Source organism: Chiloscyllium plagiosum, chromosome 14, assembly GCF_004010195.1.
Source record: "Chiloscyllium plagiosum isolate BGI_BamShark_2017 chromosome 14, ASM401019v2, whole genome shotgun sequence".
NCBI lineage: Eukaryota > Metazoa > Chordata > Chondrichthyes > Orectolobiformes > Hemiscylliidae > Chiloscyllium > Chiloscyllium plagiosum.
In genome coordinates, this window is record NC_057723.1 from 82,212,994 (window position 1) to 82,234,902 (window position 21,909).

A 21,909-nucleotide genomic window follows, 5' to 3' on the forward strand; every position below is an offset into this window, starting at 1 on the left:
TTTTGAAGTTTTCAAAGAAAACAAGCAGAGGAATTTAAGCAGTGGCAGTAAGAGTGTGGTTCTGGAAGGAAATTAAATCAGGAACATAATCATTAAGAAAGAGATACATTTGGTGCAGATGAGTTGGAAGTTTAATCATTTTAAGCTCATTAAAGTATTAAAAAGAGTCTTGCCCTTTCTCCCCAACTGGGCACAATCTTGCTAGAACTGAAGCTCTAGGCAGTCTTAGAAAGATGACAATGTGAGAAAGCTGTGTCAGGGTGTCCTGATTCAGACATGCAGCTAGCTGTTGTCTCAGTTACATTTCTAAAGAGCAGTTAGATCATTTCTAATTCACGCTTACAAATCTTTCCACCATTATCATAAGAGGATAATGTTTTGTTCCCTTTTTTATCTTAATTTCTGTTGTTAATAAACTTCTGTTTTATCATTAAAAGACTGCAAGATTGTATGCTTATTTTTCAGTAAAAGATCACCCCAGTTTAAAAAAAAATTGAATTATGATCCACTCAATCAGGGAATTTGAATTTGTTGGGAATCTGACTTGTCTGGTGCTCACTTCGTTCCTCACAGCAGTCGGGACCGCAAGATTATAATTGTGAATACCTGCTCTATTGACATTAAGAACTATGCTTTTATCCTACAGCAGTCAGAAATTCTATTATATTGAACAGTACTTTGAACTAGAGATTGGCCACTTGCTGATGAAGATCTACCACTTAGTTAAGACTCTCTCTCAAGATATCCCACATTAATGGTGTGGAAACCCACATGTTTCGGGGAAATTTATGTGGGTTAATGACTTCCTTAAAAATGAAATTTCTTTACCTATTTGTTGTTGGTTTAAAGGAAAGCAGCTAGCTTCCAGAAAATGATTATGTAACTAAGTTGAGATGAACGTCAAAGACCACCTCAGCCAGGCTTGCAGATAGGCGTAAATGCTTTTCTTCACTCAACTCAGCAATTCTGTTGAGATCAAACTACAATATCAGAATAAAAACTAACTAAAAATATCAAATATTTTCACTTTTCCAATATTATTTGCACATCAAATATAGAAACCTAGACATCAAAAGCAGGAATAGGCCATTCAAGCTTTTGAGCCCGTTCCACCCTTGAATATGATCGTTGGCTGATCATTTATTTCAATGTCATGTTCCCTCTTTCTCCCCATACCCCTTGATGTCTTTAATATCTAAAACATCTATCAGTCTCTTTCTTGAATACACTGATTGATCTGGTTTCCACAGCCTTCTATGGTAGCAAGCTCCACAGGTTCACTATTCTTGTTTCCTCATCTCAGTCCTAAACCCCATATCCTAAGGCTGCATCCCCAACTTCCCAAATAGCAAAACATCCTTCGTGTATGGAATCTGTCCAACCTGTTAGAATTTAATATGTTTCAAATAAATTCCTTCTCATTCTTCTAAACTCTGGTGAATACAGTCCCAGTTCCACCAAAGTCTTGTCATACAACAGTCCTGCAAAAGATAATAACATTGGTGGGTGAAGAATCGACCTGTTCAGTCAGGTGAAAATTGATGGCAGAAATCCATAACCTTCTTAGAATCAAGGGATAGCCAAAGACTGATGGATAAAATTGTCTCCAAAGCTTGTGAGCCTCTGACATATGTGGCACGCAAACATTTTTAATATGCAGGAAAAACTAGAGTTTACGAAAGGGCAACAAAACTTTGAAAAATCAAGCAAGCGCTGAAGAGCTAAGGTTGAATCTCTTTGTAATTCAATTACAGCTTCTTCAATGTTTGATATTTTGATTAATATGATATGGTTTCTGACACTCCATGTTATTTTAATTCTCAACATGAAGGAGAAAAACAACAACTAATCCAGGATTAATTACCAATATTTTAAAAATGAGAATAAAAACACATATGATTTTCAGGTGAACATTGCAAGTTCCATTTCCTTGATGCACCATCTAGATCCAGAATCTGCTACAAGTCATCATTTGGAAAGCATTGAAAATTCTTTCATTCAATGTTCCATAAATCAATCAATCCATCTCACATCAAACGGTAGAGAATCGTACAGTAAGCAGCCAGGGTGAAGGCAAGCTACTGGCTGCTGTCACTAATTCTCTGTGAGTTATCCATCATGTATAATATACCACAGAGTGAGTATAAAGACATGTTATTAGAGCTCAGAATCAAAGAATTCTTGCCTGCATGGACATTAAGGGATAATCAAATCAAAACTCTCATGGCAAAGATTGTAAGGTAGAAAATTTCAATAAAGATGTTTCATATCAGTTAATATTATGGAACTCTAATTACCACTACATGTACATTTGCTTGAAGTTCTTAATGGCTGACACCAAGCAGTCATCTCCTGCCTGATGCTGACCAGGTGCCTGGTCTCCAGAGGCCAAGAGCTTGGGATTTCTGTCTTGACCAACAGCAGAAACATGGCAGTGAGGTGCTCACCAGAATTTGCTCCCGATTCTAATCCAGCTAAATACGCACCAAGCTTTCAGTGTTTGAGCTGGTGGAGATTGTGAGTGGCAACCTTGTTTGTGTGTTCTGCAAGGGATTTGTAGCTTCTTCCTCAGAAGTGGATGAGGACATACCAAACAGGGCTGCCATCTTAACTCAGGAGACTGTACAGATACCATTGTTAAGTGTAAGAGACAAAAAAGAGGATGAGTTGCAAAAGAAGAGTGGAAAGTGAACCAATGGATAGTATGTGCCCCATCACACATCCTGACTCTCTCTGCTCTATTGTGGGCTATTTTCATTTGGAATGAAAGAAATGAATAGGCTGAGTGAGATAAAAAAGTGGACGGCACAGTTTTTAGTGCCAGTGCAAATGGGAAAAAAGGGGAGTGAGAGAGTAGGTTTCTGAGAAGCCATGCAGCTTTAGTAATCTGGGAGATTAATTACACGAGAGAGCATTATGTGACAATGCTGCTCCTTTAACAAGGTTAGGTTGTCCTTTGTTTTTTTTTTCCAGGGGGATCGTAAGGACAGAGGTTCCATTTTGTCTGCTTGAAGAAGCTTTTTAGTTTTTAAACATACACTTGTACAATGAAAGGGGTGTGGCCAGTTCCCCCAGCTCAGCTTTTCTCTGGTTTGATTTTGGTTTTAGCAAGCAGTTAGTTTTTGAGGCTGCTGGTCAAAGAAACAGTTCCATGGAAGGTGTTCCATGCTGAATCTCTTTGCCATCTCTCTCTTGTGATACCTGTGTTTGATTTTACCTTTTTTGCCAAGTGATGTTTATGAGGATTGTTACAGGAATTTGGAACAGCATCATTAAGTTTGAATAGTCTGTTGGGTTTTTGGATAGGTTATGTTATTCCACATTCTGTTCTATTTTGCTTGTCTTTCATTCAGTAATTGTGCAAATAAATTTGGTTTTGTTTAAAACTAAGTGGTTGGGCCAACTGCATCATTCCTGGAATATCCACTATACACCTGCTTAAAACAACCAGCAAATTTAGGGTACGGACTTTTGTCTTGAAATGTTTTGAGGGGGTCTGGCCTGGTCCATAACAAGATAATAAGAGAAGAATAGAGAACATGGAATAGAGAGCGTGGGAGAAACTGAGCCTTGGTGGGAGGTGAGTGCAGTAGCAAAGATAAAGTGAGTGTAGGTAGCAGAGAGAAGATGGTGGCATGAGCCCTAATGACATGCAGAAGGGTAACCTTCTTGTTGTTTTCCTGTGTGTTAGACCATGTAAACTGATCTCTCCCTAATGGCTATTTCAGGCCAGGCTAACAGGGTATGGTGGGACAGTCTCCTCTGGATGTATTGAAGAAAGAATATGCCCTTTTCATAATATCTCAGCCACCAAGATCTCCAGGTCCTCCTTGCAAATCAGGGAGTAACTTTCTTCCTTACCCATCTCTGGGGCAATTCTTCAAACCAAAGGAATAGTGAATGGCAACTCCTTACTGACAGTGCTTGATACACAAACACACTTTCCATGTGGTGCCAGGAATCCTGGCAGTGGTGAGTATGTTGGCCACTGATGAGTGAAAGGTAGCACCGATACGACACTTTAGAGCATAGATAATGAAATTAGCTGCAGAGAATACCTTGAGAAAACTTCCTAGAACTCATTGGAAGAAACCCTCTATAGGGTTACCTGAAATTGACACTTTGTTTCTAACTTATTGGAGTTCGTTGAAAATGTAATGTGCTATAGATAAGGGTGAACTGAAGGATGTACTGTACTTAAGTTTTCAAAATGCATTTGTCAAGTTGGCACATCAAAGATAATCACAGAAAACAAGGGCTCTTAGTCTAGGAGATAAAATATTGGCATGAATAGAAAATTGCCTGGCTCACAGGAAGAAAGAATGGCATAAATCAGTGCCATATGAGACTGGCAAGATGGAACAAGTGGAATGCCACAGGGAGCACTGATGGGGGTCCATTTTGTACAATTTATATCAATATCTTGGCTGAAGGGACAGAAAGTATGGTTGCTAAGAAATGTAGGAAAGTACAAAGAACAAAGAATAAAGCACGGAACCAGTCCTTCTGCCCTCCAAGCCTGCGCCGATCCAGATCCTCTATCTAAACCTGTCACCTATTTTCTAAGGATCTGTATGCCCCTCCTCCCTACCCATTCATGTATCTGTCTAGATACATCTAGACAGATCGTGTCCACCTCTACCACCTCCACTGGCAATCCATTCCAGGCACCCATCACCCTCTGTGTAAAGTATCTTCCCCGCATATTTCCCTTCGATGTTTCTCGAAATTGTGATCCCTAGTAATTGCTGTCGATCCTGTTTATACCTTTCATGATTTTGTAGACCTCAATCAGGCCCCCCCTCATGAAAATAATCCTAATCTAACCTCTCTTCATAGCTAGTGCCTTCCATGCCAAGCAACATCCTGGTGAACCTCCTCTGCACCCTCTCCAAATCATCCACATTCTTTTGGTAATGTGGGGACCAGAACTGCATGCAGTATTGCAGATGTGGCCAAACCAAAATCCTATACAAATGCAACATGACCCGCCAACTCATGTACTCAATACCCTGTCCGATAAAGGAAAGCATACCATATGCGTTCTTCGACCTGTGTTGCCTGACTCACAGGAAGAAAGAGTAGGCATAAATCAATGCCATATGAGACTGGCAAGATGGAATAAGTGGAATGCCACAGGGAGCACTGATGAGGGTCTACTTTGTACAATTTATGTCAATGCCTTGGCTGAAAGGACAGAAAGTATGGTTGCTAAGATAGGTAGGAAAGGACAAAGAACCTTCAGGATCAATGGATCTGAACACTCAGCTCTCTCTGTACATCAATTTTCCCCAGGGCTTTTCCATTTATCGTATAGCTCATTCTACAATTGGATCTTCCAAAATGCATCATCTTTCATTTGCCAGGATCGAGTGCCATCTGCCATTTCTCCGCCCATCTCTCCAATCTATCTATATTCTGCTGTATTCTCTAACAGTCCCCTTCACTATCTACTACTCCACCAACCTTAGTGTCATCTGCAAACTTGTTAATCAAACCACATATACCTTCCTCCAGATCATTTATGTATATCACAAACAAAGTGGTTCCATCAAGGATCCCTGTGGAACACCACTGGTCACAGATCTCCATTTTGAGAAAATCCCTTCCACTACTACTCTCTGCCTCCTGTTGCCCAGCCAGTTCTATAGCCATCTAGCTAATACACCCTGGATCGCATACAACTTCACTTTCTCCTGGGAAACCTTATCAAACACCTTACTGAAGTCCATGTATATGACATCTATAGCCCTTCCCTTATCAATCAACTTTGTCACTTCCTCAAAGAATTATATTAAATTGGTAAGACATGACCTTCCCTGCACAAAACTATGTTGCCTATCACTGATAAGCTCATTTTCTTTCTAATGGAAATAAATCCTAACCCTCAGTATCTTCTTCAGCAGCTTCCCTACACTGACATCAAGCTTCATAAGTAAATTGTGAAGAAAACATAAAAAGGCCACAAAAGGATAAAGGTAAGTAAAGTGATTGGGAAACGGAATATAATACAGGAAAATGTGAAATTGACCATTTTTGCATATAGCATTTTGTCCAAATGATGAAAGATTGGAGAACTCCAAGATGCAGAGGGATCTGTGTGTGCTTGTGAACAAATTGCAAAAGGTTATTATGCTGATACAGCAAGTAATTAGGGCAGAAAATAGAATTTGTTGCAAGGGGAATTGAATTCAAAAGTAGACAGGTTATACTGCAGCTATGCAGGATTTTGGTGAGAGCACATCTGTTGTAATTTGCTCAGTATTGATCTCCTAATTTAAGGAAGCATATAAATGTACTGCAATCAGTTCAGAGAAGCTTCCCAGACAAATACTAAGAATTGACTGGTTGTCTTATGAGGAAAGGTTATACAAGCTAGGTGTAAAATTAGCCTGGACCCCCACAATTAATGATAACATTCTATTAGCTGTGAGATTTATAAACATTTCTTTTTAATCTTGTTTAGGCTAAGTTTGGGTTTTTGGTTTCTGCGTCAGTAACCCATGGGTTTTCATTGTCTGAAGCTAATAGTTAATTTGTAAGAATTACTGTAACCATAGTGATTTATTTTAAACCCATTTTGAGGTCTAAGTTTAGAGTTAATTGGGTTTTTTTGTGTACATATGTTAGGGTTTATGACCGAACGAGATTATCAAGCTCCAGTTTAGAAGGTCAAGAGCATTTTTTTAAGGTGAAGGGAAACATCCATAGCATAGGGAAAGAGCATTTCTTTTTCATTTGACTTGAATTTTGAGCAGTCCTATGAAGTCGTTTGGTTAAGGTGTTTGTATAGACCAGTGCTTCTGAGAAGGGAACAATATCGTGAAATTACATTATCTTAGGGCAAAGAGTTAGTAATTGTCCCATACGAGAAGTGTTGGATAAAACCCTAAAGAAGTTATTTAAAAATGAATACATTTCAACTCAGATGTATAATAGTTTCAGGAAGAAGATATCTGCAGCTACAGTCTTTCGAGCCAGGGATTCTGGTATGAGTACTACACAATGGTGTTTTGGAGTATTATACAAAGAATGTTTTGGGGACTGTATCGAAAGTATGTTTTGAGTACCATACAAAAGCAGTTGATTTTCTTTTTAACTCATAAATGAGTATTTTGGGATTAATGGGTTTGTGCTTTTACTTTGTTATTAAGAATATTTGCATTTTATGTAAGTAGATCATTTATTTAATGTATTTCATTTTAATTTATTTTGTTAATAAACTTCTGTTTGATTGTTATCACAGAACTTGCAGCATTACATGTTTATGTTTCAGTGAGAGAGCACTGTATTCAAACCAAAACAAAACAATATAATCTAACAAGCTCGGCTTCATCCTGCAACCTGACTTGCCCAGTTGTTAGAATAGTAATGATCATAAAAGCTTTCCTAATTATCTACTGTAACTACAGACTAACCTTTTGTAATTATAGAGTTGTAGAGTCATACAGAATGGAAACAGATCCTTTGGTCCAACTCATCCATGTCAACCAAATTTCCCACTTGCCTGCATTTGGTCCATATTCCTCTAAATCTTTCCTAGTCATGTATCTTTTGAAATGTCCTTTAAGTCTGGTTCATGCACTGAGATATTTGAATCACTCTGCATCTTATATTACTAACTGGTTATCCTTCTCATGGGTGACTTCTTATTAATTCTGAGCAATGTGACCTTCCAAATGCAGAAAGAAAGATAAGCTTTCAGAAAAAAATGATTTATTGATTGCATTGATCAGAAAATGTACTGAAATTGTTGGAATGGAATTTGTGTCATGAACTACGAACAGCCAACCAATAAAATCATCATCAGCTCAGATATTCCAATCATCACCTTATTTCTGAACTGGATTGGATTAGAAACTTACTCCTTACCTATAAATGTTATCTGTGCTGGAGTGCTCTGTGAGAGGTGCGCTGGAATGAGCCTGTGCAAAAAACTAGGACTGCAGCAGCGAAGGTGATCATTGTGGAAGCATTGTCCTGTTTTGTTATATTCTGTGCCTTTAATGTCCAGTGACATAGTCACCCACTTTGACAGCTCCTGTGAACAGGTAAGGTAGGATAAGTGTCAGGGTTAAGGTGGCAGTTGGTTGAGATTTTAGAGAGCCAGGTGAGTGAAGGGTCTAGTGTGCCAGATGAATAGAGTACATTAGGCTGGGAAGGGATAGCCCAGTGCATGTGAATGTAGGTTCAGACCAGGGGGTGCTGTGTCTAGCAGTGGGTGGGTGAAGACCTCAGATCCAACTGATGAGAGTCCAGAGTGATCAGGCTGGTGGGGAGGGAAACAATCACAATTTGGAAGCTGCCATGGATGTGGTCATGTTGGCAGGACAGAGGATTAAGCTATTTTGAGTCAGGGGGATGGTCGGGTTGGATGGGGAATGGAATATTGCGTCAGCTTAGGATCTGGTTGGGCGTAAGAGTCTCAGGTATGATGGGAGGGACAGTGTGTTAATGTTCTGGGGTGGGGTGAGGGGGTTGGTATAGCATCAAGTGAAGGATCAGATAATGTCAGGTATGGTCTGATTGGACAGAGGTGTGATTGATATTGGTCAGATCTGCGGCATTTTGGTTCAGAGGTAGCAGTGAGTTGGGGGAGTCAGATCAATAATGAATTGGGGGACATCAGTTTGCTAGTTACCCAGGAGCTGAAGTAGCTTTTTAATCATATAACATTTCCTGAATAACTAGTAACCTTAATTGTGCTTGCATCCTCTGAACTCTTCAACTTTAATGAACTCTTTTGGAGGGTTCTAGATGCATGGGAATTCTTACTGGGAAAAATCAATTTCCTGCATGATTCCTTTAGAGTCAGCTGTGCTGAGGATTCCGCATGGTTCCAATGCACAACTCCAGTCTCTGCTTTCCAACAACTTGCTGGCCATCGGAATGTCTCAGCTATTTATTCCTACATCCTAAAATCATTTGTGTCTTGAAAATGTTCCTATTTCTGATGATTAGCTTGTTAATTTTTATTTTACTTTATTTTTATTCCTCTTTTGTCTTTGCAAATTTCTTCTGAACATACGATTATATATAATTAAACAGATAGAATTGAACACAACAGCATTTAATAACAAGGAGTTGTTGAGAAGTCTAAACTCTAAGATGGCCCCCTGTATTTGGAACACTATCTTTGTTGAAAAATCTCAAATACAAGGCTTGATTTTTGATATTTGCTATTTTTGTTATTGATTTTTTCCTGTGAAAAGAGCAGCCATAATAACAGCTGGTGTTTTTGCTTTTTCCATTTACTCCAGCCATCTGAAATAGTTATTGCTCCCACCTCACAGCCTCTACAACCCCTGCACCCAATGCTGGAACATGTTTGGAAAAAAATCAGAAAACTGAATAACTACATTAATAAAACACATTTACTACAGACATTCAAAAGCAATGAATATTCACCTATATTTCTTCCTTTATGTGTATTTATTTCTTCATCCATGCAGCTTGCAGACATCATTCAGTGCTATTGCACATCATAGAGCTATCATTGTTTAGGTAGCAATAGTCTAATAAAACAATTTGTCTAAAATAAGTTGAATAGTCTGACTGCATTCAAGGATAACTGACACATATGTGTGCTTCAGAGGAGCAAGTATTTTAGATGGCCGTGAATAGATTTTAATGTTTTTATTTGGTATGGTTAAAAGATACAGCTGACCTCCTTACTGTCTCATTTCATATGTCAAGACAGTGACAGAGGTCGATTAGAAATTTGACTCTACTGGTTAATGTAATTTGCTGGAGCATGATCCCAATCTCTTCTGTTGATTGCTTTCAGGAATGGGTATTGTGAACATCTGAGTGTGAGTTAACAGATGAGGTTTTTATGATTTTGTAAGGTCAGGCTGCAGTATAACCTTGTTGATAAAATAGCAGATTCAATATATTTTTCAGTCACTCACACATTGTTAGTATCTGTGATGATACATATATTTACTTCACTGTTTTTATTGTTTGAGGAGTCATTAATCATAGTCAAACATTCAAAGTTAAGGTCAAAAGATTACTAATCTTATTTTTGAGGACAGGCCAATTTGACAAATGTAAGATATAAACATCATAGTGATCAGTGGGAAAATATTTCTCAGGCACTCAACTAAAAGGATGGAAACAGTTCCAGTGCATGTGTGAAACTCATTTTGAAGTTGTGAAGAGGGAATTAACTCACTTTTTTTTCATTTTAATCTTTGTTTAAGATTTAAAGTGTTACAAAGTGAAGATCATTTTTATGAGCGATCGGGTGAGCTGTTTAAGAGGTATGAAGTCAAGTAGTCGCGAAATTCAGTTTCCTCTGGAGACAGGGCTCACTGAGTGGTTGTAGAGATTGCTTATCTGCAGCTGACAGAGTGAAGCTGTGAAATTGCTTTTAGTGTGTGACAACAGTTTCCAAACATGAAATGCAGTGTGGCAATAATAGATTCACTTTTCATGGTTCTGTATGGGAGGCTTTACCTCTAATGGTACCTTCTGGGCAGCAGAAACGCAGCAATGTATTATCTTCTGCAAGGTATCTCTTTAACGCAAGAAGTATCTGATCACAGGTAAGGGAGATAGACAGGAGGCATCAGACAGTGTGGTCTTCCAGAGTGAACTTCTTTTGCATCACCATCCCTTTGAAATTGACTCTCTCAGACTCTAATGCTTGGCTACTTAAGAGCCTCTGTTGAGGCAAAGGTGGGTGGGTAAACAGCAGGAAGGCCAAGCAGAGTGTGTAATGGGCTTCCCCATCAGCAACCCATCCCGGGTGCCTGTAAAATTCTGTCCATTGTCTTAGCTAGTTATAGATCAGGGCATAAAATCAGATGTAATCAGAATTTTAAAAGTTCAAATATATTTTTTCAAGTAAGTCAGATTTTAGTATTTTAACATTTTAGATTGAAACATCAAAGAAGTCTAATAAATAATGACACAAAGAGTCGACACACACTAAAAAAATTTAAAAATTTTAATCCTGATAAAAACATGTTAGATGAATTACCTCTATTAAAATTAACCTTAAACAAGGCATGCCATAAAATTACATTAACCTACCAAATAAAATTCAACATTCCCTGCTGCCAGGGCCTTTCTGGGATTGTGAAGATGTTGCAGCCACAGAGTGGACCATTCAGGTGACCTGCTGTTAACACAGAAGCAGAGGGCAGTGTCAGACTCTGCAAATTTGCCAACTTATTTTGTCCCCCATCTCCTGCCAATCTGCTTCCCACCCTAGAGGGGTGAGGGCTTACATTCCTCTATGGTTTCAGCTCTGTTCTGTGATAGGTATCTTAATTTTAAATAATTCTGCGGGTGAAATATAGTGCCCAGAAAGATCAAATGAGCTAAATTTGTTTTGATTTTGCCTGAGTCAGAAGGTTTTATGTTCTGGCCTCATTCCAGAGAATTAAACTCATGATCAAGGTTGGGTGCTCCAGGACATGTTTGTCCTTTGCTTTGATTTATGTAATTTTCTAAGCAAATGACCAACCAATGGTAAGATTTACAAAGCTTTTTTTTCCACTTCCCATGGGTGAGGAGGTCAAGCTATTTCCATGCCTGCTAAAAGCCGTATATTAAGTTATATCCATCAGGAATACAAAAAGATCAGAGGACGTAAGTCACAAATCTGACATTAACTGTCATGTCCCAGCATGCCACATCTCATGGTCAGTATATCAGTATACTTTTGACTAACATGTTCATGACATCAGTATCCATTATTTATATTAATTACTCAATAATGACCATTTGTGTATCCAGTAGTCAAGAGGTTGATGTTTCAGTTTATGTGTCAAGAAGTCCAGTAAATCATATTTGGAAACTGGGAGATGTTGTATCAAAGGTATTCACTTTGTTGAAAATTTAACAAAAGGAAGCAGAAAAGATTTCAAAATCAAAACTGAGCAATGAAAATATCACATATTTCCAGCAAATTGACATAGAAACATCATCAGTTCAATAAACACTTAAAGTGCTGACAAAGTCAAAGGATCAAGCAGAAATGTTAAATCTGAAGTTAAAACAATTACTTAAAAATGTATCAGTTATATCACATCTGAATTTTGGTATGAATTTAAAGGGATGATTTTCCATTTTCTAATGTTGTGACTCAGCAAAGATCCTCGACTGAAATTCTGACGCATTGCATTATGAGATTTTTCAACCAATTTCCATATGTTTATAGATAATGAGGACCCAGGTTAAGAGCATCAAGATAAAAAAAACACAATTTATTATGGAAAGGAAAATGTGAAAAATTGAAATGGTGGCATTGTTTTACTGCTACTGGACTAGTAATCCAGAGATGCAGACATATTTTCACAGGAGCAAATCCTGTCATGGAGGTTGGTGAAAATTCAATTAATACAATTTGGAATTGGAAGGTAGTTTCAGTAATGTTGACTATGAAACTATCAGTGATTGTTTTAAGGTCATTTGGTTCACAAATATGCAATAAGGGAAGGGAATCTACCATCTTTACCTAGTCTAGCCTATGTGTAACTCGAAACCTACAGCATGGGATTGACTTTTAACCTTCTTCTGAATTGACTCAACAAACCACTCAGTTCAAGGGCATTTAGGGATGTGCGACAAATAGCGGGCTTGCCAGTGATGTCCACTTCTCAGTTAAAAAAAAGTAACATTTTTTAATGCAATTTTTTAGGTCTTTTCTTAAAGGGCATCTTCATTAATTGGAGTGAAAGTATATTTTGTGTTTTTTAAAAATTGGATTAAACATATTGGTATGGTTTCATTTTCTTTATTTCTTTTAGATGCCTGTGTGTGTGATCTTTTCTCATTTCTCAGACGTCCCAGAAAATATCCAAGCACAACCTATCCTCCAATGAGTGTGTATTTGGTTTTGTCATTTTCCTTATAATTTTACTTCCAGGTATTTTTTTTATAGTTCTGTTGAAAATCCCCTTCCAAAGTACATAAGTCACTTTTGAAGGCAGAATTGAAGAGGGAGCAAAATGAATTGCACAAAGTTTACAGAACTTATTTGAATTTTTTGCACTGTCTGTTTTATTCTGGAAGTTGATAAAGCAGCAACTTTACATTTGAGGGGTTTAAATATTCTGATATCTTGCCAATTATGAATTTTGTTTCAGTCTGAGTGAATTTGATATGATCATTATAGCAGACATGGACAAAAGCTATCGGACTTTAGTCAGGATAACAGGAGAAAATAGGGTGAAAATTTCTTTGATGATATCATGGAACTACTTAGAAATTACACAATGTCTGCTTTTCATTGTGCAAAGACACATTATAACTGTTTGATTTTATGTGCACTCAGTTAGAAAACAGAAGAACCTTGTTACAAAACCTAAGTCATTATTTATGGAGATCTTCCAGATGTAGGTTGCAGTTATAAATCCAACATAAACAGAAAATTGATGCTGTTCCTTGGAGAGCTTGCATGTTCTTCTGGCAACAGCAAAGTTGGTAGGTTGAGAGCAGTGAAGAACCGAAGTGAAACTACATTGTTGCAGGGTAGGGAGCTTCTAATACTGTTAGTAGAGGTTTAAACTAATTTGGGTTTGAGATAGAGAGTGGAGGCAGATTAGGGGTGGTTGATAGACAAATATAGAAGAAAAATGATGTCAGTGTGAAAGTCAAATTGTACATAGTCAGGTCATGAAGCAAGGTAGCAAGGTAAGACTGGATGGCATTTACTTTACTGCAATAAGGCTTGTGAGTAATGAGCTGAGTACCCTGATTAACAAATGGGGAGATGATATAATTGTTATCAATTAATATCAACTAATTAGAGACCTGGTTAAGAGAGGGGAAGGAGAGGCAGCTGAATATTTTGGAGTATAGAATCATTAAGCAAAACTGGGAGGGGATTTTATAAGAAGAGAAAGTGGTAAAGGCAGGAATTTGAGAGGGTATTGAGAAGGATATTTGGAAAGCAATAGCATACAAAGCCATTAGCCAAGTGGTGGGAAATGAGATTACTTGATTATTAGCACAGGCACAATAGGCTGAAGGACAGATTTCTGTGTTGTAATATGCACTGGGTTGGAAACTGTATTTTTAGCTAAGTTCAAGTTCACTGAGGTTTTGGCAGGCTTTTGCACTGTGAGCCCTAATGAGATTTCTTGCCCTATGTTACCATCTCACCTCATTGATTACTTTCCATATCCTCATGGTGCCTCTGAGGTCTGGGTTCTGCCCCTCTTCCCATGTGTCGTTCTTGGAACAACTTGCCACTTTGCAAATATCTGACAAAACATCAGCACCCCTTACACCCATGCCACCTTTAAACATACACTGTGCATCCAGATGAACACTGGCATTCTGAAACTGCCAACTCACTCAAGAATGGAGGTCTGAACAAGTTGGAAAACAGGATGCTGGCACCACAATTCTCCGACCGAGACCTCAATGTAAAGGATTGTCCATTGGAGAGGCATCCTTTACACTGAGGACTGGCAGAAGAAGCTGCACTACCAGACCCTGCTTGGTCTGAGGTTAGTGACCTTCTCAGCTGCACCAAGGTAAGTGCAACCTCACATCTGCCAACTCACACTCACTCCATTTCTGCTATTGCACCTATCTCCCAACAAGGCTCATGCTCTGCCAGTCTCACAACTGCGTGCAATACCTTCCCACGCTTACTACCCCACTACTGCCCCTTATCCTCCCAACCTCCCAGACCACTATTCCAGCATGCCTTCTGTGCTGCCACCTCAGTCCTTCAGGGTACCATTTCATTTTTCTTCCATGTGCACCAGCATGAGCAATAATGCCACTTGCTATGATCTCACTCAATGGCCCCCTTTTTATCTTTTCAAAAGATGACAGCCCATAACAGGGCAAAGAGACCACATATGTCCTCACCCATTGTGAAGAGACAATTCTAGCTCTTGCAGCAGACAGGGACCACTTCTGTTGAACATCCTATCAAAACAAGTGAGCAAAACTCTTTATTCCACTTAACTCTCACAGTAACCCTGCTGTCAGCCTCAATCATTGCATATCACCTCTAACCACTGCAATGTCTTCTCTTTCTTTTGATTTGCAGGTTCTGCTAGCCCTCATGAGCTCTGTGGAGAAATACCAGCTTCCCAAGCAGTGCCAACCTCAAACTTTAAGGAGGGTGGCACAGTGCATCAGTGGTTAGCATTGCTGCAGGGACCCAGGTTCGATTCCAGCCTCGGGTGACTATCTGTGTGGAGTTTGCACATTCTCCCCGTGTCTGCTTGGGTTTCCGCCGAGTGATCTGGTTTCCTCCCACAATGCAAAGATGTGCAGGTTAGGTGAATTGGCCATGCTAAAATTGCCCATAGTGTTCAGGGATGTGTAGGTTAGGTGCATTGGTCAAGGGTAAATGTAGAGTAATAGGGTAGGGGAGTGGGTGTGGGTGGGTAACTCCTCAGAGGCTTTGTGTAGCCAGCTTTGGCTAAATGGCCTGCTTCCACACTGTAGGGATTCTACGATTCTATGACAGGAGTACCAAGGCTTCAGGGGAAGTGTTGGCCAGGCTGCCTTCTGCACTCCTCCCATCCTAGAAACTGGCTTCTCAAGGAATCCTTAGGCATTGGAAATGTGTGTGCACAATTGAGCTGCCTGTTTTGTTGACTGTTCTAAATGGGAGGCAAGGCTTGAATGCTTAACACGCAGGGGACACAAAGTGAGTGCGCTGTAAGGAAGCAAATGAGCTGCCCTTGGATGCAGCCTGGTCTAGTCTATGAGCTGGGTATCGGTTCCTGTGTGCTCAGTGTCCCCGCTGCAGCTTTCAATGTTATTTGTTACTGTGCCCTGCAATACAAGAGCACAGGAAAAGAGACAGAGTAGTCATGAATAGTTGGCAGATGTCGGATGCCAATGTCTGTGGAGGAGGGACTTGTGAGCCTGCTGTTTTTTGATCATGCCTCGGACTGCAATTGTGTTATATGCATCATGGAGGTCATTTGGAACAAGCAGCAAGCTGAAACCACCAGTACATGCTCTGGTTTCCATGTTGCATTCTTCTGATGTCTAGCTTGTTCGGTAAGTTTCGTAAGATGGGAGGCAGAATATGAAGGAGGAAAGTTGTGTCATTGACAAGGCATGAAACGAGTGTTCATTCCTGGCAGCTGGCATCTTAATGTTGTCTATCACCACGCCATTTGTGAAAAACATAAAAGACAGAGCGAGATGATTTTGGTGTTGAGATTTCTTGTCCAATTCTACCACAAATCTCAAAATAACTCAGGTCATTCAGACCCTAATAAGAGCTGCTTCTGGATTTATGACTCTAACATCAAACAATGTAAGTTAGCTGTAAGGTTATAAGAATAGCCATGAGGATCTCATTTCACAGAAGGATAATGTTCAATGAATAGCATCGTACTTCTACTCTTCTTGGGTAAAAATTCATTAAATTCAGAATTAGGTCTTTCTTGGGTCTGTCTGCTACAATTCCAAGAATAAATTGAGAATACTGACTAGTGATGCATTTGTAGAAATAATCGAAAAGAATAAAAGAATATAACTTTCCAAGAAAAGGAGAAGTCATTTGTGATAGTTTGTTTTGTGCTTTGATCATCCATTTCCCTTGAGCATCTCTGGTCATACACATTGAATAGACTCTCTTTGATGGGACCATTCACCACAGCAGATTTGCTGCCAATGATTAGCCACTGCCCTTTGACCACCAAGCATATCTAAACTATATAAAATTGTCATTATATTGGTTAAGGTAGTGTTTGCTTTGTTTCAGTAACAACTTATTTTCATTACAGGAGAGTTTTTTTTAAGCTTGTATTTTGTTTTCCATTTATCCTCAAGTCTTCAAAATAGAAACAGAAATTATTAGTAAATGTGGAAATAAGAAGTTTTACCACAATGGTTTTATATATGTTTTGATAAACTATCCAAGAGTGATTCAAGTATTAAGTTTTGGCGTGGTTTGTGGATGAAGCTGCTCATTATATTGGACACTACAATAGACGTGGGAGTAGCCGAAGGGCACCGTTGTTTCCCCATGACATGTGGTCGGTCTATGAGACAACAAAAAACGATGAAGATTGCACAAATAATCACATTGAAGCCGCTCATTGGAGAATGGTTTTTGAACTCGGAGCTCACCACCCAATCATTTGGAAATTTATTGGAACGTTAATGAAAGTGCAAAAGAGGCGAGATTTATATATGGAACAGCTGATAGCGGGTTACCCACCACAAATAAAGCTAAAATCGAGACGCAGATGATAGAATTTAAAAAATTGTTCTTGAATATGGTGAAAGAGATTGTTTGGAATATCTTAGAGGAATAGCGCATAACTATCAAATGAAATTTAAAAATTCATTGTTTAATATAAATGTGAGATTTTACTGCCATTATAAAGATTTTTAAATATATTTCCTTTTTCCTGGCTAAAGTTTGTAACTCATTTTTATATATAAACCAATAAAATGATATTTATTTTACCTCTTTTTTTTATCAATATGTAGTATGTAGTTGTATAAATAAAGAAGTATGAAAGGACATGCGGAGGGAAAACAATCAGTACATATATATATTTCCGGTGACAAATAGTCTCCAGAGGTCAAACAACCCCAGTGGAGAAACGCTGGTGGCGAACCGGCAGTGGCTAATCATCGGCAGCGAATCTGCTGTGGCGAAACATCACCAATCCCCTTGAATATGTTCTCTCTCAGGGATTCATTTTCAATTCGGTCTGATTATTAGCACTTGCATAATGATCTACATGCATTCCAGGGATGATTCGTCGTTGCACTTCTACATCCAAGCTAAGTCTAGATGTGAGTAAAAGGAAGGGGCTTGATCTCAAGAAGCAATAGCTGCTAGTCCATATCTACTTGCAATGCAGACTCAGTGACTTACTTGAGGAGTAGTTGAGGACTCCAGATCTGTACTCTATTGAGTTTAGAAGGATAAGGGGGGAATCTCATGGAAACTTACAGAATACTGAGAGACCTGGATAGAGTACACTTGGAGATGATGCTTTTCACTAGAAAGCGAGACTAGAATCTGAGGGCACAGCCTCAGCATGAAGGGACAATCCCCTAGATCCGAGATAAGAAGGAAATTCTTTTGCTAGAAAGTGGTGAATCTATAGAACTTATTGCCCAAGAAGGCTGTGGAGGCCAATTCATTGTCATTAAGACAGAGATAGATAGATTCTTGGATCAAGGGCTATGGAGACAAGGCAGAAGGATGGGGTTGGGAAACATATTAGCACGAGTGAATGATGGAGCAGACTTAATGGCCAAATGGCCTAATTCTGCTCCTTTACCTTTTGATCTTATGGATTGCATTTAAGCACTGTCACGAATTTCTGTCTGCTAAAGTGCTTCATGATCGAAATAAAATTTAACATTATTCTTTCTGTTCTTCAATGAAGGCTCTGCTTCATATCAATGCTAATTGACATTTTGCTTTGAACACAACTGACTCAAATGGCCTAATTCTGCTCCTTTACCTTTTGATCTTATGGATGGCATTTAAGCACTGTCACGAATTTCTGTCTGCTAAAGTGCTTCATGATCGAAAGAAAATTTAACATTATTCTTTCTGTTCTTCAATGAAGGCTCTGCTTCATATCAATGCTAATTGACATTTTGCTTTGAACACAACTGACTTACTTCATTGAATAAAACATTTTTATCTTGTTAAAGCTGGCCTTGGGCACAGTGTATTACTACTTCTGAACAACATCATTTTTAATAGTTGCACCAGATTGTCTATCTGAGCAACTTTACATAAATTTCATGCAATTTTCAGTATAGTAACAGGCCTTGTGGCCCAACTGGTCTGTTCCAGTGATTATGTTCCGCCAGAGCCTCCAATTATCTATTTCATCCAGCCCTAATCTTGTATCCATTTCTTTCTCCCTCGTGTGCTTAATTAGCTTCCCCATAAATACAAATCAGCTCTACTATTTTATTAGGTTGTGAAGTGCCTGTTGTCTCTCTCCTGTGGACAAATTTGTAAGCACTGGGAAAAATGTTAATGCTCAAAAATGGGTATGTATTTTCCACAGAATGTAGAAATGCAAATCATTTCAAACAGAATCACAATCTCCTTGAACCTGCTCAATTTTGGTTTTTAACAGAGGAGACGTGGGGCTGTGGGTGACCAACCTGCACTTCAATATTTTAAGGATGAAAACTTGCAAGGAGATTGTACACTTCGATTCTTCCAGATATTTTATTTTGAATTTATTTTGGCAGAGCTTTGATAAGTAAAACTTAGTTAATTTGCAGCACAGCGTATGGACCAGGAGGAAGCATTGTTTCCACGAGGGAAATGGGTTTGGGTGGGTTATTCTTCGGAGGGTCGGTGTGGACTGGTTAGGCCGAAGGGCCTGTTTCCACACTGCAGAGAATCTAATCTAATCTAATCTTAGTCCAACAAAACTACTTTTTTTCAGTTTCAAGGTCACTGATTCTCTACAATCTCACATCAATGTCACACTGCATATTTTCCCCATGATCCTCTAACAGAGATATATCTCTGACCATGATCTAGACTCCTCTGACCTAGATATAGTGTTTTCCAATGGTCATCCACCAACTTTACACTCTCCTCCCTCCCCACATTTTGTCTGTCTGATCGCTATCTTTCCACAGACCCTGAAACTCTAGATTAGAGTGGTGCTGGAAAAGCACAGCAATTCAGGCAGCATCCGAGGAGCAGGAAAATTGACGTTTTGGGCAAAAGCCCTTCACCAGGAATAGAGGCAGAGTGCCTGCAGGGTGGAGAGGAGGGTGGGAAGAAAGTAGCATAGAGTACAATAGGTGAATGGGGATGGGGATGGAGGTGGTAGGTCAGGGAGGAGGGTGGGGGAAGATAGCAAAGAGTCACATTGCTGCGAGCTTGGCGCGGAGGATCTTGAAGGATAACTGTTGCTGGTGTTTTTGAATCTGTAGTCTGTACTGTTTGTCCTGTTCGGGTTCGAACTCTGCTGGTTTGAAGGTGGTCCGAAGTCCGTGTGGAATGAGTTGATTACGGAGGCAGGCACTGAGGAAGCAAATGTGGCTGTGGAAGCGAGGCTGTTTCAGGACTACTTTCTCCCCAACTCCACCCTCCTCTCAGTTAACCCTCCACTCTGCTGGCACTCTGCCTCTATTCCTGATGAAGGGCTTTTGCCCGATACGTTGATTTTCCTGTTCCTCGGATGCTGCCTGAACTGCTGCACTTTTCCAGCACCACTCTAATCTAGGATCTGGTTTCCAGCATCTGCAGTCCTTGTTTTTACCTGAAACACCTTTCAACAAGCTCCTTCTATCATTGTACTGTCACCTTGCTTACTTCACCAATCTCAAAAGCCCCAACCACAATGTCTCTCCCTCCAAACTGCCCTTGGCTGCTCAGTTGCATCTACAAATCCATTGCCTACCTCTCTATCCAGCATCGATGATGAATGGTCTCACAGTTTCTGGAGTATCCAGTAATGCTTCAGAGATTGCCAATATAAAAAGGAAATTGAGACATGGAAGATGCATTGCTGCAACAGAATTGATACATAAATGCTCTTAATTGACCAATATTGGACACCTCTGTGAATTAAAATGTGAAACTGCAGCTTTGTTCTTTTTCTTAATAGGAATCACTTAGCTTTGTCCAAGTTAGGAATTACTTGTTAGAAGTACAAAACCAGTTGATCACAAATCAGCTGACCAAATAGACTTCATTGTGAGTTGGATATTAGAATTAGTGATTAAAATGAAGAACTTTTATGTAGTGTCTTTCATGTTCTCTGATGTCGCAAAGTGCCTCACAGTCAATTAAATGCTGTTGAAATGTAGTCACTGTAGCAATGAGTTTGCTAATAAACAATAATGTCATAAACACCAGATAATCGGTTTTATTGTTGTTGATTGAGGACACTGTGAACAACTTCCCTGCTCTTCTTTGAAATAGTATCATCAGAACCTTTACATTAACTGAGAATGGGGCCTTGACAAAATGTCTTATTCGGATGCATTGGCACAGTTGAACTTGGCCGGAAGTTTGATTCAAAGCAAAATTATTATCAGCAGAATTTTAGTCCAAAGGACAGCACCTACTCCCCACTACCACCCCAACGCCACCGCGCCCCCCCCCCCCCCCCCCCCCCCCCCCCCCCCCACCCCCCTCCCCCAACCCCCTCAACTTCAACCCTGGGTGTGAACTAAAGATTAGTTTCAGGTAGATTCTGAGCAGGAATCCGAAACTAGAGCTGCGTTTGACAAGTATTCTGAAAACCTAATCCAGCAATAAGGGTTGTTTGTCTCCCTCTGTTCATTTTAAAAATCCACTTTATTGATTAGAAATGCTGGATCAATTCAGCAAGTCAGTCAGCACCTGACAAAAAGATATTGATCTGAAATATTCCCCTTTCTCGGTACCTACTCTCTCCACAGGTGGCGAAAAACTGATGGTTGTTTCCATTTTTAGCTGTTGATGTTTCAGAATTCCAGCATTTACAATGAGTTGTGTTTGTTCCAGTTCATTTATCAAAAGCTGAAGAAAGATTTTAAGAGCTATTTCCTTGTAGGCAAGACATATGATTGATGATGGTACTCCAATATGTATGCCAATCATCACTGTTCAAAACAACAGAGCAATGACAACAGGGCAACAGGCCATTATGTCCAACTAATCCATATTGGTGTTTATCCTCCACACAGCCTGGGGTCTTCCTTTCATGCTCCCATCCAGTTTCCATATTCTTTTGTCCTCTTTTCCTAAGGTTGCTGGTGGCTGTAAGATACTGCAGTCAAATAACTCCTGCAGCATTCCCCTACTCTCCAATATCATCAACACCAATCCTGGCAATCACTCCCACAGCGGTGATCTTCTCAGCTTACATAGAAATACTCGCCATAAATCATTTTTTAATCAGGACTGACCACAGGAGTTTCATCGGAGTGGACAGCCGGTCAGGTGGATGGGGTGACCTGCAGCCGTTGACCTGC